Consider the following 13,228-nt stretch of genomic DNA (forward strand, 5'->3'; position numbering starts at 1 on the left):
CCGTTTCAACCACTCCTTTGGGCATTCGAAATTGGCGCCCGCTTAGTTGGGCGCCAATTTTTAGAAGTGGGTCTCAGCCAGGCCTACCAGTGCTAGGGGTTCGCCCTTCTTTGCACACAAGTCCTCAGACCAATAGATAGAAGTTGGCACAGAAGTTGAAATATCAAGAAAATTGTTTATTAAATCTCATGAGGTGGAGAAGTGTGGCTCAAAGATTAGAGCGGCAGACCCTGATGCAGAGGTCTAGCCCGGGACCAGGGCTCAATTCCCCGCCTCGGCGGGTCTTGGGCTCAAAATTCCACGGACCTGATCATTCTCACCTCGGTGCCTATTCCAATCATGGAGTCCCACTCTGCAACTCTGGGCAATAGCTTGCTTAATCTCCACAACGGCCCCCACAACACTAAGGATGCCTGGCCTCCACCTTGGGGGTGCCCAGGAGTGGACGCCTCACAGGGAAAGCCAGGATGGGATCCACAGCGGTATTCGTACAAGCGCCTTGAGACCCTTGTGGGTGAGTAGTGCGCTATACAAGTATCAATTTACATTTACATTTACATTTTTATGAGGTGGAACTACATTCACACAACACCCTTCGGTAGTCGATGAAGTAGCACAAGGGGTAGAAGGACCATGGGTCTTTTATACCCACCCAGGGGCTCAAAAGAAGGCAGTACAAGCTCACAGAGGAGAGTTTACATACATACATGGTCATACAGAAATGCACAGTCAACAGTAAGGAGGAGCTAGCAGTTGCTGATTCTGGTAGAAACAGCCTGACAGTTACAGACTAAGAGCAGATGTATGGACAGTTACAGTTTCTTCTGCAGAGTAGCAAAGCCTAAATATAGCCAGTCTATAAGCAGAGTACAAGGGTAAACAACAGCTAGGAAGGACAGAGCACATGGTGAACACATGGCAGACAAGATGGCTGCCAGAAACAAGATGGCTTCAGCTAAATGCTAACTCAGATCGCTGTCAAATTACAACATATATGAAAACCCTGTCAAGTCGTGCCTATACCTGTCCTTCTTTCCCCAGACATTCCATAAACACAGAGTTGCTTTCGAACAGCCCTGAGGGATGATGATACCCTACATCACGCCTGGAACCAAGCACAAGAAGACCACTGTAGGAGAGTGGGATCTGCTCTTTAGATTCCCCCCACTGTTTGTGTGTTTCACTGTTTTTCGACTTTAGTCTGGCTGGGGCCCTGCTATCCAGGGCCCCAGCCTAGCTACTTCCTCTCTAAATTGATTGCATGTACTTTAGGTACACTCCAGTTTGGTTACTGGTGTACCCTTATGAGTCCCTAGTACATGGTACTTTAGGTACCCAGGGCATAGGTACCCCAGAGACCTACCAGGGGCTGCAGCCTGTATTTTACCACCCCTGGGAAGCCTTCCTAAATGACACCACAGGTCTACTACTGCAACCTGGGTAAGGTGGTGCATGCACCCCTTACTTAGATATAGGTTTCTTATAGCACCGGGACACCTCCAGTTGAGGTAACTGTTTGCGCTCTATAAAATTCTGTATTATTATTATTATTAGTATTATTTTTTCTACTTTAAATCACTGCACATCTAAACCTATCAGCCACCCCTATGGCAGGCCTCATCAATCCTGAAGGCAGGGTGCTTGGTGTTGCATGAGAGTGTGCCCATTCATGCAGGGGTCTAAATACAGCCACTGAATGGCATGCCCTTGCATGCTTAAATTGATGATCATTGGATAGTCTGTCTATTACGCTGATGTATAACTCATGTAATTTCTACTTATTATTTCTGTTTTATGTTGTTTGTTTATGGACTTGACTACAGTAAACATAAAGAATCTTTGCGCTCTTTAACTGATTAATATGCTCTGAACTTACACATTGGAATGTAAAGATGTTAAATATAATATATTTTCTTGCACGATCTATATGATGTTTTATCACATGCTGCAGTACCATTTTTGTTAGCAGACAAGTAAATGATCATTAAATGAATATGTCCTCGGTAGCTGTTAGATTTCTGTTTCGAAGGTCAGATGACACACGCATACTTACCCTTGATTCTTTTTCATTCTGATTACTTTGATAATCTGTCAGCATGGCATTTGGACATCTTTCGACGATTTATTGCGGCATTTTCCGAATTTATGACTATATATTCGGTTTCAACAAATATGATATGCCATTTTTGTGAAATACCAACTATTATTATTTTGTTTCGAAAAAGTCTCTAAGATGTTTATTGACATTCTTGTGTCCCATCTAAGTCAGACTTCATTCAATGAGATTCGAGTGTAAAAGGACATCTGATTCAGCCTTCCTGATACCTTAGTTATAAACTGAGTAGTGTAGGGATTAGCATTAAGTATAAAACAATACTAGTTGTCACCCTTTCAAGATGGCGCCCAATCGTATATATATTTCTCGAGCTATTCTCCTTTAACACGATTTCAGCGTGTTGAACGCAAGTCCTATTTCGCGCTCCAAACGCTTTGAAAAGCACACCATTCACGCTGGCTGCTATTATTCCTTGTCGGACAGCCCTCGGCATGCTGCTACTTTTTTCCGAGTGACTACAGTTAAGGTAAATGTACATCTGCAAGTGCACCTTTTGTAACAAGTGCAGAGTAGTTTGCTGTATAAACAAAACTGTTGCATATATGTCTTTTTCAGACTGCAACTAATCTGCGTTCTATTCGCCCTTGGCCACGCCTTTCACCGACAATCAAGGTAACAACTATTTATAACCTGATGAGTATGTTAGCTTTGGAGAGGCCTGAGATTAGTTTAACAGGTTTGCCCATTTGTCTTTTTAGACTGCAACCTGTCTGGTCCATCCCACGAAATCTATACAGCGCTCCATTTGCAGGATCCTCAACGTTGCTGCTTTTTTCCTGCCACGCTGTTCGTTTGATCTTCTGGCTTACAGCAGTATAGCGTTTCTTACATAAACTGCGCTGATTAAGACATCACTCAGGTATTTAATTGTACCCACGGCTAATAATTGAGACATCAGTTTAATTTTTGTTTTTGTAATGTTGCTCCCTGAAATAATCACGCTGCACAGATGTGGGGTATAACGCTCTATTTATTATAATTATAGATATCCCCTAAAGAGCGCCGAGCCGATCCTGCTCCCGGCCGGCTTTCCTGCCTCTGAATCGGGTGCGCGCGCAGCCACCCAAAATGGCCACCCGCACGTCATTACGTGACGCGCAACAACTAGTGCGCGCCACTACATATCTCCCTTTTTTCAAACATTGAATGAGTAACTTACAGTTTGTTGTCCATATCATAGTCTCTGAACCTAGCAAGTCTCACCACAGTCCTTCCTCTCTGGGTTACCCTGGTCGGGGTAGCCGGGGCGGGGCCCCCCTTCTCTGGATCTCTGTGCTTATCCTTCCCTCTCTCAGCGCAGCCCGTGCTCTCGTCAGTTCTCCTCATGTGCATTTCCGTTGCGTTTCCTTGGTCGCTGTCGGGGTTTCTCTCCTCCTGTTGTTCACCTCTCTCACTTTTCTTTTCTCGCGGCTCTCCGACCGGTTGTTCCTGCTCCTCGTTGGGTTCCTCCATATCCTCCTATTCAGTTCCGCCTTGGTGCCATCGTAAGACTTTATTGCATCTGGCCATGCGGTCTTGGGACCACACGTTCCCATCACTCAGCAAGGCCGCTCGGTCATACACCTCCTTGACCTGCATGGGTTTACTATATTTACTGTCTCCCTTCTTCTGTAGCGTTGCCAGTTTTACTCGCACCCACTCGCCTTTTTCCAGCTCAGTCTCATTCACATTCCTGCGTTTGTTGTAGTGGTTGGCATAAATGGTCTGTGTCTTTTCCAGGTTGGATTATACCACTGCAGGGGACCATTCACTCATTATGATTTTTTCTTTCCAAGCACGGTTGTCATGCGCGAATGGTTCACGACCTCTCAGTATCTGAAATGGGCTGTATCCAGTCCCAGTGGGAGTGATCCTGTACGCCCACACCATGTTCCATATTTCCTTTTCCCAGTCCTTGTTGCTGGAGATCGCTGCTTGCACAGCTCCCATCACAACTCTGTTAAATCGCTCCACCAGGCCGTTACCAGCTGGATGGTAGATCGACGTGCGTTTGGCTATGATACCATTCCTCTGCATGAAGTTGTTCCATCTTTCGGAAATGAATTGGGGGCCATTATCACTCAGGATGGACTTGGGGATGCCCTCTCTCCTGAAAGTTTCCGTTAGAAACTTCAATATGTTCTCCGCGTCCATGGCTTCATCTACTTTTACCTCAGGCCATTTAGAGTATCTGTCTATGAGGACACATACATACTTCTGGATGCCTTGTCCATCAAGAATTGGGCCCAAAATGTCTATTGACAGTTCTTCCCACGGATTCTGCAGGGGTCGAATTTTCCCAATGCTGGGCGCAATAGTTTTAGCGTCTTTAGCGTGGAGTAGTGTGTTGCCGGTGGCAGAGGCAGCCCCCTTCACTTTGCGCTAATAATTGCTGTTCTGTGTTCTACACTGCGCGCGCTGTTGTAACAGCGAATGTTTTTAAGTAGCGATCGAGGCTATTGCTTTTAAAACGCTCAGTGTGGGTGAATCACTGTATATTTACATTCCTGCTTAGTTACTCTCCCACTCCCGCCCCGGTCCGCCGCATCCAATCATGGACGATTGATGCGGAGGGCGAGGAGGAGCCTTGTACATCCGGGCTCTGGGAGCTGAGGTCAGCGCTCTAGCGACCCCTCCCTTTAGTATAAATGTGCTTAGGGCAGCGGACGCGTGCAGCGGGCGCGCCGGAAGCGCGCCGAAGTCGAGCCAAAGTCCAGCCCGTCTGCGCCCGTCCGCGGCCGGACGGGGCGCGGGGCCACAGACCCTGGTAGCCTGACACAAACTTCCATAAGGTATGACAGACATACATTACTTGCACTACAACCCGACACGCCTGCCATTTGCAAGCACACCATGCTGGCCCAGTCACTCACAAAATGCTGGAGGTGCCGCTTTGATCCCCTCCCTCAAGTCCCAGATATTAGCACTGGGCCTACCATCAAAGCAGCATTACTGAATTGCAGATCTCTTCGCAAACATGCTCTGGAAATCTACCACTTGCTTGAAGACCAGAATCTTAACATCCTCTTCTTAACGGAAACCTGGCTTGATGAACATTCAGATCCGGACATTATCCAGGCCTTACCTAACGGATATTCCATATCTAGGCTAGATAGAAAGGACGGTAGAGGAGGTGGCATTGCCGTTGTTACTAGAGCTCCTCTCGTCTGCTCCCTTGCACACACACAGGTTGATCATAGTGAAGCTGGCACCTTTACAATCAACACTGGTCCCAATCATTCGATCTCTGGTCTTTTGATATATCGACCACCGGGTAGACTATATGACTTCACATCCACCCTAATGGAGGCGGTCACCCATCTAGCACTAAGGAAATCTAAATTGTTAGTTCTAGGAGATCTTAATGCCCATTTCGAAGATTCTTTAGATAAAGACGCAGTTGATATTCGAATGGAACTGCAATCGGTTCAACTTGACCTAAAAAATAAAGAACCTTCACACCAACTAGGACACTTGCTAGACCCCGTCTTTGGAAACTGGCTAGGAGTGCATACTTCTGATCCTATACCCATACCCTGGTCGGATCATTACATTATTCCCATTTCAATTCAACTTGACAAAGCGGAGCTCTTTCGTCATCAATCCCTGAGATACACACGCAGTAAATGGAAGAATTTTACTCTAGATTCCTTCAGTCAAATTGTTCAAGACGAAGGTCCTCCCAAAGGAGCTGACTGTGAGGTAGCTAATGAAAATCTAAACAATATCGTCACTAAGGCCCTGGACATCACAGCCCCTAGCCGCACCATGTCCAATGTTAGGAGGCCTCAGAAAACTGCCCCGTGGTTCGGCCAAGAATTACAGACCTTGAAAACGGCTTGCAAGAAACTTGAGAGAGCCTGGCGCCATAACTTCTGTGCAGATACTAAAATACATTATAAAATAGCACAGAAAGAATATTACAAATCAGTTCGCCTGGCCAAAGCCGAGCATTATCACACTCGTATTACGGAAGCAGGCAACTCCTCAAGGGAACTGTTTCAAATATACAAAGAGATATCTATAGTGGAGATGTCCTCCCCCACCCAAAATGATTCTGTGGAATCGTGCAATAAGATTGCTCAGTATTTTGCTGGCAAAATTAGTAAAATCTACACAAGTTTTTCTAAACGGAGCCACGGACTTTACTGAAAATGATAAAACTGTAATTACTCCTGTGTGCCTTAAGTCTTTTGTAGTTCCCTCCTATGAGATTCTGTCCAAAATGTGCAATAAAATTAAATCAGGATCGCCCCGGGACCCGGCACCACCAAAAATTTTAGCGGAAGCCTTTTCAGTATTGGAACCTCATCTGAGGCACCTACTACAAACCTCCTTTTCAACCTCTTGTCTCCCGGAGGAATGGAAACAGGCAATAGTGCTACCCATTAAGGAAAAACCCAACATCAGTGCGGACATAATGGATAATTTACGACCTATATCCCTGCTACCTTATGTGGCCAAGTTAGCAGAGAAAATTGCTAACAGTCAACTGATGGAACATCTTGAGACCCATAATGCCTTCCATAAATCCCAGTCGGGTTTCAGATCTGGTTTCTCTACGGAGACAGCTCTCCTGAGGGCCACAGAAACCCTACGTGAGGGAGCAGATGAGGGAAAGACAATGGCCCTCATCATGCTTGATCTCAGTGCCGCTTTTGACACTGTAGCACACTCCATCTTGCTACAGTGTCTAAACAAAGCGGGAGTCACCAATAAGGCACTGGGATGGCGGAAAGCTTTCTTGCTCAACAGGAGCTTTCAAGTCCAAAGGGGGACTTCTCTCTCCGACAGGGTGATGCTTGAGCAGGGGGTTCCTCAGGGCTCTGCCCTGAGTCCCACCCTGTTTAATCTATACATGGCCCCTTTGGCAGAGGTAGTGCAGTCGTTCGGCGTGGAGCTTGTCTCCTACGCCGACGACACGCAATTTCTTATATCTCTGACCCAAGCCCCCTCTAAGGAAGCTGATAACTTCAATGCCTGCATGACCAAACTTGCCACATGGATGAATGACCATTGTCTGAAACTCAATGGGACAAAGACGGAGGTCCTCATTATTGGTGGCAATGAGGTCAAATGGACTACAGAGTGGTGGCCCAGCTGCTTTGGTCCTTTGCCCTCCCCCTCTCGAGAGGCGAAGAATTTGGGTGTGTGGGTGGATAATAAACTGTCCTTTGATAGCCACATAAGAAAAACTGTAGGCAAATGCTTTGGGGTGATGAAAACTCGGAACCGCACCCTTGACCTGTTACCCATCAATTCCAGGCGTACCATGACGCAAGCACTGATAACGTCCCGTATTGATTACGGAAACGTGCTGCTCATGGGGTCAACTGAGAAAAACATCAAAAAGCTTCAGGTTTTACAAAATGCGGCAGCTCGCCTGGTCTTAAGGCTTCCCCGCAGAGCCCCATCACGCCCCTCTCTGGCAGCCCTCCACTGGCTACCAATCAGGAAGAGGATTGATTTTAAAGCTATGCTATGGTGCCATAAAATAATTCATCACAGAGCACCGGCTTATATGTCGGACTTGGCATCTGTTTATGAACCTAGCAGGTCGCTTAGATCTAAAGGAATGGGTCTGCTCAGAACTACCTGCCCCAAAAAAGCTAGAATGGGAGGCAGATCATTCCGTACTTTAGCTGCTAGGAAGTGGAACCTTCTTCCTTTGGATATTAGGATGGAGAATAATGAAACTATGTTTAGGAAGAAGTTGAAAACCTGCCTCTTTACCTTGTGATTGGTTCCTCTACACTATCTCACACTCTCTCCACAGCGCGGGGACACGCCGGGAGGCGTCACCAGGCGCTCTACAAACTCCTTTAAATTAAATTAAATTAAAATTAAAATTGTCTGCTCCTTGGCACTGTAGACCATCTCTGACGTGTCTCTCTGCCCGTATATCCATGCCTGGCCACAAGTAGTTTTGTTTGGTCCTTAGCTTCATTTTTCCTATGCCTAGGTGACCCTCGTGTAGGATGTCTAGTAACTTGGGAATAATGCCTCTTGGGGGGGATGACTTTATCACCTCTGTACATGAATACTCCCCGGTCATCTAACGACAATTCTTCCCTGACCTCATAGTATGGTTTGAGGCTGTCGTTCATTTGTCTTTTGTCCGGCCACCCCTTGACAATGTGCAACTTCACTTCCTGCACGGCGCTGTCCTCCTCGTATGCCTCAGCCAACTCTTGGTTGCTGATGACTCTCTCTTGGTCCTCCATGAGTGCTACCATCTCCTCCCTCCCTGCTTGGTATTCCTCTCCTGGCTCCATGGCCGCTGTTCTGCTCAGGTAGTCTGCTACTCTGTTCCGATTCCCTGGAATGTACTCTACGTCGTACCTGAACTCAAGTAACTTCAGAGTCATCTTCGATATTCGGGGGTGGCACTGGCATGTCCGCTGGATGTTAGCACTTTCACCAAGGGCTTGTGATCTGTCTTTAGTTGGAATTGGATACCCCATAGGAATTGCTGGAATCTTGTCATGGCCCACACGACAGCCAGCATTTCCTTTTCGATCACACTGTATTTCCTTTCTGTGTCACTCAATGCACGGGATGCGAAACTGATTGTCTCCATCTTTCCTTGTCCACGATCTTGCATGAGTACCGCCCCCAGCCCCTTGTCGCTGGCGTCGGTTGTGAGCACCGTTGTGCCCTGGGGGTCATATCCTTGGCGTGGTACTGCTCCTGCGACGTCTTTCTTAATGGTCTTGAATTCACTTTGGGCCTCCGCTGTCCACTGGAATGAGGTGCTTTCCCTAGTCAGCATCCTCATGTGGTGTGTCTTTGAGGCGAAGTGTACCACAAATTTGCTGTAATACACTGCCATGCCCAAGAATGACCTGACCTCCTCCTTGTTGGTGGGGGGCGGAGCCTCTGAGATCGCTTTTACGTTTTCTGCCTTGGGCGTGATTCCTTGCACCCCTATCTCGTGGCCTAGATAGGTTACCGACTCTAGGCCCAATCGGCACTTGGCCCATTCTGCCGTGAGGCCCTTCACCTCCAGGGTCTTCAGCACCTTGCTGAGCTTCGAGTCATGGTCCATTTTGTCGCGCCCCATTACCAGGATGTCGTCCTGGAAGTACTGGACGCCACTCATGTTCCTAAACAACTGGTGCATCAATTTCTGGAAAACTGTGGCTGCCGAAGCCAGTCCAAACGGCATGCGGCAGAATTGATAGCATCCGAATGGGGTGATGAATGACGTCAGTTTTCTGCTGTCAGGGTGCAAGACTATTTGGTGGTAAGCTGAGGTCAAATCAATGGTGGAGTACCACTTGACTCCCCTGGTTTTTGCCAGCATTTCTTCGATCCTTGGAAGAGGGAATTTCTCCACCACAATGTTCTTATTTAGCTCCCTCAGGTCAATACAGAGCCTGACCTTCCCACTGGGCTTCATGACTACCACCAATGGCGCGAGCCACTCTGCACACGTGATGGGTTCAATTATTCCCTTTTTTTCCAAGTCCTGTAGTTCCGTTTGAACCGCATCTCTCACCGCTATGGGCACGTTTTTTACTTTGTGAGCGACTGGTATGGCTCCTTCCTTCAGTACAATTTTGTGTAGGAATCTCTCCAGCTTCCCCACTGTGCCTCCAAACACTCCAGGGTAGTCCTCTTTCCACTTGGCCAGGTCTGGCCACACTTCTGGTTCTGTGGGAAGTATCTGTTCTTTTCCTCCTGGATCCAGGTCGCCTTGGTCCAGCCATCCCAAGACCGATGGTCCCTTCTCTGATATGTACAGCTTGCAGAATGCGGATCGTCCTCTGAACTCGAACTTCAAGGTCGGAATCCCGCCATTGGTATACGATCGCCGTTGTATGTGACTGGTCGGATGTCCAATTTCTCTAGTTCTGGGCCCAAGTGTGGTCTGAATATTTCGTTCCACACCGCTCTCTGGACGATGGTGTAGGGAGATCCGGTGTCCGCTACTACACTTATGGGTATTCCGCCAATCGTCATTTCTAACACAGGTTTGGTTGTCCTTTTTCCGTCCACACACAAAACTTGGTCGTATATGCATAGAACTGTGACTACTTCTTCTTCTTCTGCGCTTCCTTCCTGGTCTTCATCACCCTGGCCAACGTATTTCACCATGCTCTTGGACGATTTCCTCCGGCACACCTTCTCATAATGGCCTATTAAGCCACAGTACATACATTTGGCCCGGAACGCTGGGCATTTCCTGTTGTGTGCTTCATGAGACCAGCTTCCACATCTGTAGCACGATTTCTTATTGTTGTTGCCTGCTTGTTTCCCTGGTGGTCCGGGGTTACCTTGCCATTTATTTGGTCCCTTTGGGGCAGAACTCTTATACATGTAGTGTCTGCGCGGTTCCTCTTCATCTACTCTGTTTACCATTGTACTGGGTGTCGTTTCCTTCTTTGTTGCATCTGCACATCTGCGTGCCAACTCTACCCTTTTGACGATGACCATTACTTCCTTAAGTGTAGTATCCCTACTGGCCCACAGCTTGTCCTGTACGTTCGTACTCGTTGTGTGCATCACTATTTGGTCCTTGATGAACTCCTCCTCCCATGCTCCATACCTGCATGTGGTTGCCAGCTTCTTCAGGGCCGCCACATACTCCTCTACCGACTCTCCGGGACGTTGTTTCCTTTGTTGGAAGTTAAATCTGTTGACAGACACACATACTGTCGGCCGGTAGTGTTCGTTCAATAGCATGGGCGTACACATCGTCGTCTGTGCTTCCTCTCGGTTTGGGTAGCAGGCTTTTGTAAATTCTAAGTCCTTCTGGTCCCAGATTGAGTAGTAGTATGCGCTTTTTTTCTTTTGGAGTTAAATTGTTCCTTGTTCTCATCTTCTAGGACTCCTATGAAGTTGTCTATATATTCTCTCCAGTCTTCCCACTTCATAAGTGGTTCCCCTGGTTTGGGCAGGAATTGGACTGGCGCTATTGCGTATCCCGCTGGTGTGCTCATTTTCTCCTCCTTGACTGTGGGCGCTGTGCTCCCTTCGCTACTGGGACTACCTGGGGTGTTGTCCGTTTCTTGCCTTCCTGGTTGCGACTGGGGACTCTCAGTGTCAGCCCCCTCCTTTATGGTAGCCAGCGCGGTTCCTCAGGTTCGTTTGGTCGATTGCGTTTGGCGCGCTCTGTCCTGACTACGCCTGGGCCTTCAGTCTCCTTTGCCAGGTTGCCTTCCCCCCCTGGGTGTGTTTGGGCTCTGCCGCTCTCTTTAGGGTCTGGTACCTTCTTCAATGTCTTTTGTTCGAACTTCATCCACACTGTGCTCCTCATGGCTGCCTGGCCGTGCTGTTCTGATCCCTGTTTGGATCTGGGTTCACCGGTGTGCTGCTGTCTCCCTCGGTGTGCCCTTGTGGTGCGTTCGTTTTTTGTTTTTTTTTCTTAGGTGCAGGGGTGTAGCATCCCGACCTCGTCGCCACTGTAATGTTGCTCCCTGAAATAATCATGCTGCACAGATGGGTATAACGCTCTATTTATTATAATTATAGATATCCCCTAAAGAGCGCCGAGCCGATCCTGCTCCCGGCCGGCTTTCGCGCCTCTGAATCGGGTGCGCGCGCAGCCACCCAAAATGGCCGCCCGCACGTCACGTCATTACGTGACGTGCAACAACTTGTGCGCGCCACTACAGTTTTTTTCTAAAACTACAAATTCTAGTTTCTCACATGGTTTCCACATTAAGAATCGAATCGAGTGTTCTACATGCTTGAGAGACTACGGTGTTGCTTCACACATTGTGTGTCTTCCTTCTGATGTGCAGCAGTCACACGTATCTTCACACAGATTGCTCTGTTTTAAATACAATTCAGGTATTTTCCTTTACATTAAAAGTCTTTAAAAACCTGGATATGATTACATTTCAGACTTTAATCAAATACTCTTGTCCCTAGATTAGTAACTCTCTGCACTAAATTTGCCTGTAGACAGAGACGTGGACAATCTTGTGGCATTGTGGTTAAATAAGGTATTTCAATATACACACTAGTATTCTTCTGTTTGGTGATAATTACCATCAGCCTTTACATTTTGGACCTGTTCTGTATCCATCATAGCCTTCTATCTGCTATCAAAGATTCAATCAATCAATCAATCAAAGCATTTATATAGCGCGCTACTCACCCAGAGGGTCTCAAGGCGCTAGATTTGGACTGCATGTCATGTTTGATGTAACTCATTCAGCCTCAGGCTATCCACATCTTATTGATTTCAGAATTAGGCCGTAACTCAGCTTGCATAACCATTTTTTTGATGTGTGATTTCGAATAAAGATGAGATTATCTGGTATTTTACTCCTGCTTGAATATCAATCTGTGGACATATGAGGATAGGATACTGTACTGTGATGTTAGGTGATTTTTGTACTTTAAAAGGTTACGTAGATGACGGTTATCCTTAATCCTTGTTGAAATGATTGCAAACAATATGGATCATTCGTAAATAGTCTTTCCAAATGAAGTGTCTTGATATGATTAATATATTATATCAATTAGATTTATAATGATTGTACATTTGGTTGTTTTTTCGTATTTATGTGTTGTATTTCAGTCAAAATCCGGGTGTAATATTTGATTGTTCAAAGTTTAGATGACTAGGTAATTGTAAATATTTTTGTTTCTTATTACCACAGGGCATTACAAATATAAATTACACAGTCCTGAAGATGGTCTCACAGATGAACACATAAGAGACCGAAACGTCGACCATCGCCTTCTCCTATTGTGAATTTATTTATAAACCTGTTGCATAGGAAGGGTGTTTTCAGTACCTGCAGTGTGAAATATTGATTTACTACTGTAATTCCTGTAGGTCTGTTTCCTATATTTGTATATAAAGATTTGCTGCCTTTTTGTACTCAAAGATAAACTCAATATTCTCTTATACACCAGTTTATCTCTGTTTTGTTTTTGTGTATTTGTTTGCTGACTGTCATTATCTTGCAATTTATGAAATTTATGTGACCAAATATTCTTTGATTAGTTTAAATCTTGGGATCATTAATTTGTCCTACCGAATAGTTTGAAATCATAAATATATTTAGAACAAATTCCCTTGAAGACACCCTTTACCTTTTCATTCATGAGCAGAGCCCCTCTGCAGCCTTCGGAACCTATTCTATGGGGCTGTTCTGTGATGCAGCCAGACCA

The 13,228-nt window shown here is 46.3% G+C and overlaps 1 long non-coding RNA gene across 1 annotated transcript; it reads left to right on the forward strand.

The window, feature by feature from the left end:
- The first annotated feature begins 2,442 nt into the window (after positions 1–2,442).
- Positions 2,443–12,963, forward strand: LOC147729488 (uncharacterized). Its single transcript, XR_015308547.1, has 4 exons — positions 2,443–2,582; positions 2,672–2,728; positions 2,815–2,975; positions 12,712–12,963. It is a non-coding gene; the product is annotated as an uncharacterized LOC147729488 (long non-coding RNA).
- The last annotated feature ends 265 nt before the right edge of the window (positions 12,964–13,228 follow it).

Source organism: Lissotriton vulgaris, chromosome 2_1 (genome assembly GCF_964263255.1).
Source record: "Lissotriton vulgaris chromosome 2_1, aLisVul1.2, whole genome shotgun sequence".
NCBI classification, from domain to species: Eukaryota; Metazoa; Chordata; class Amphibia; order Caudata; family Salamandridae; genus Lissotriton; species Lissotriton vulgaris.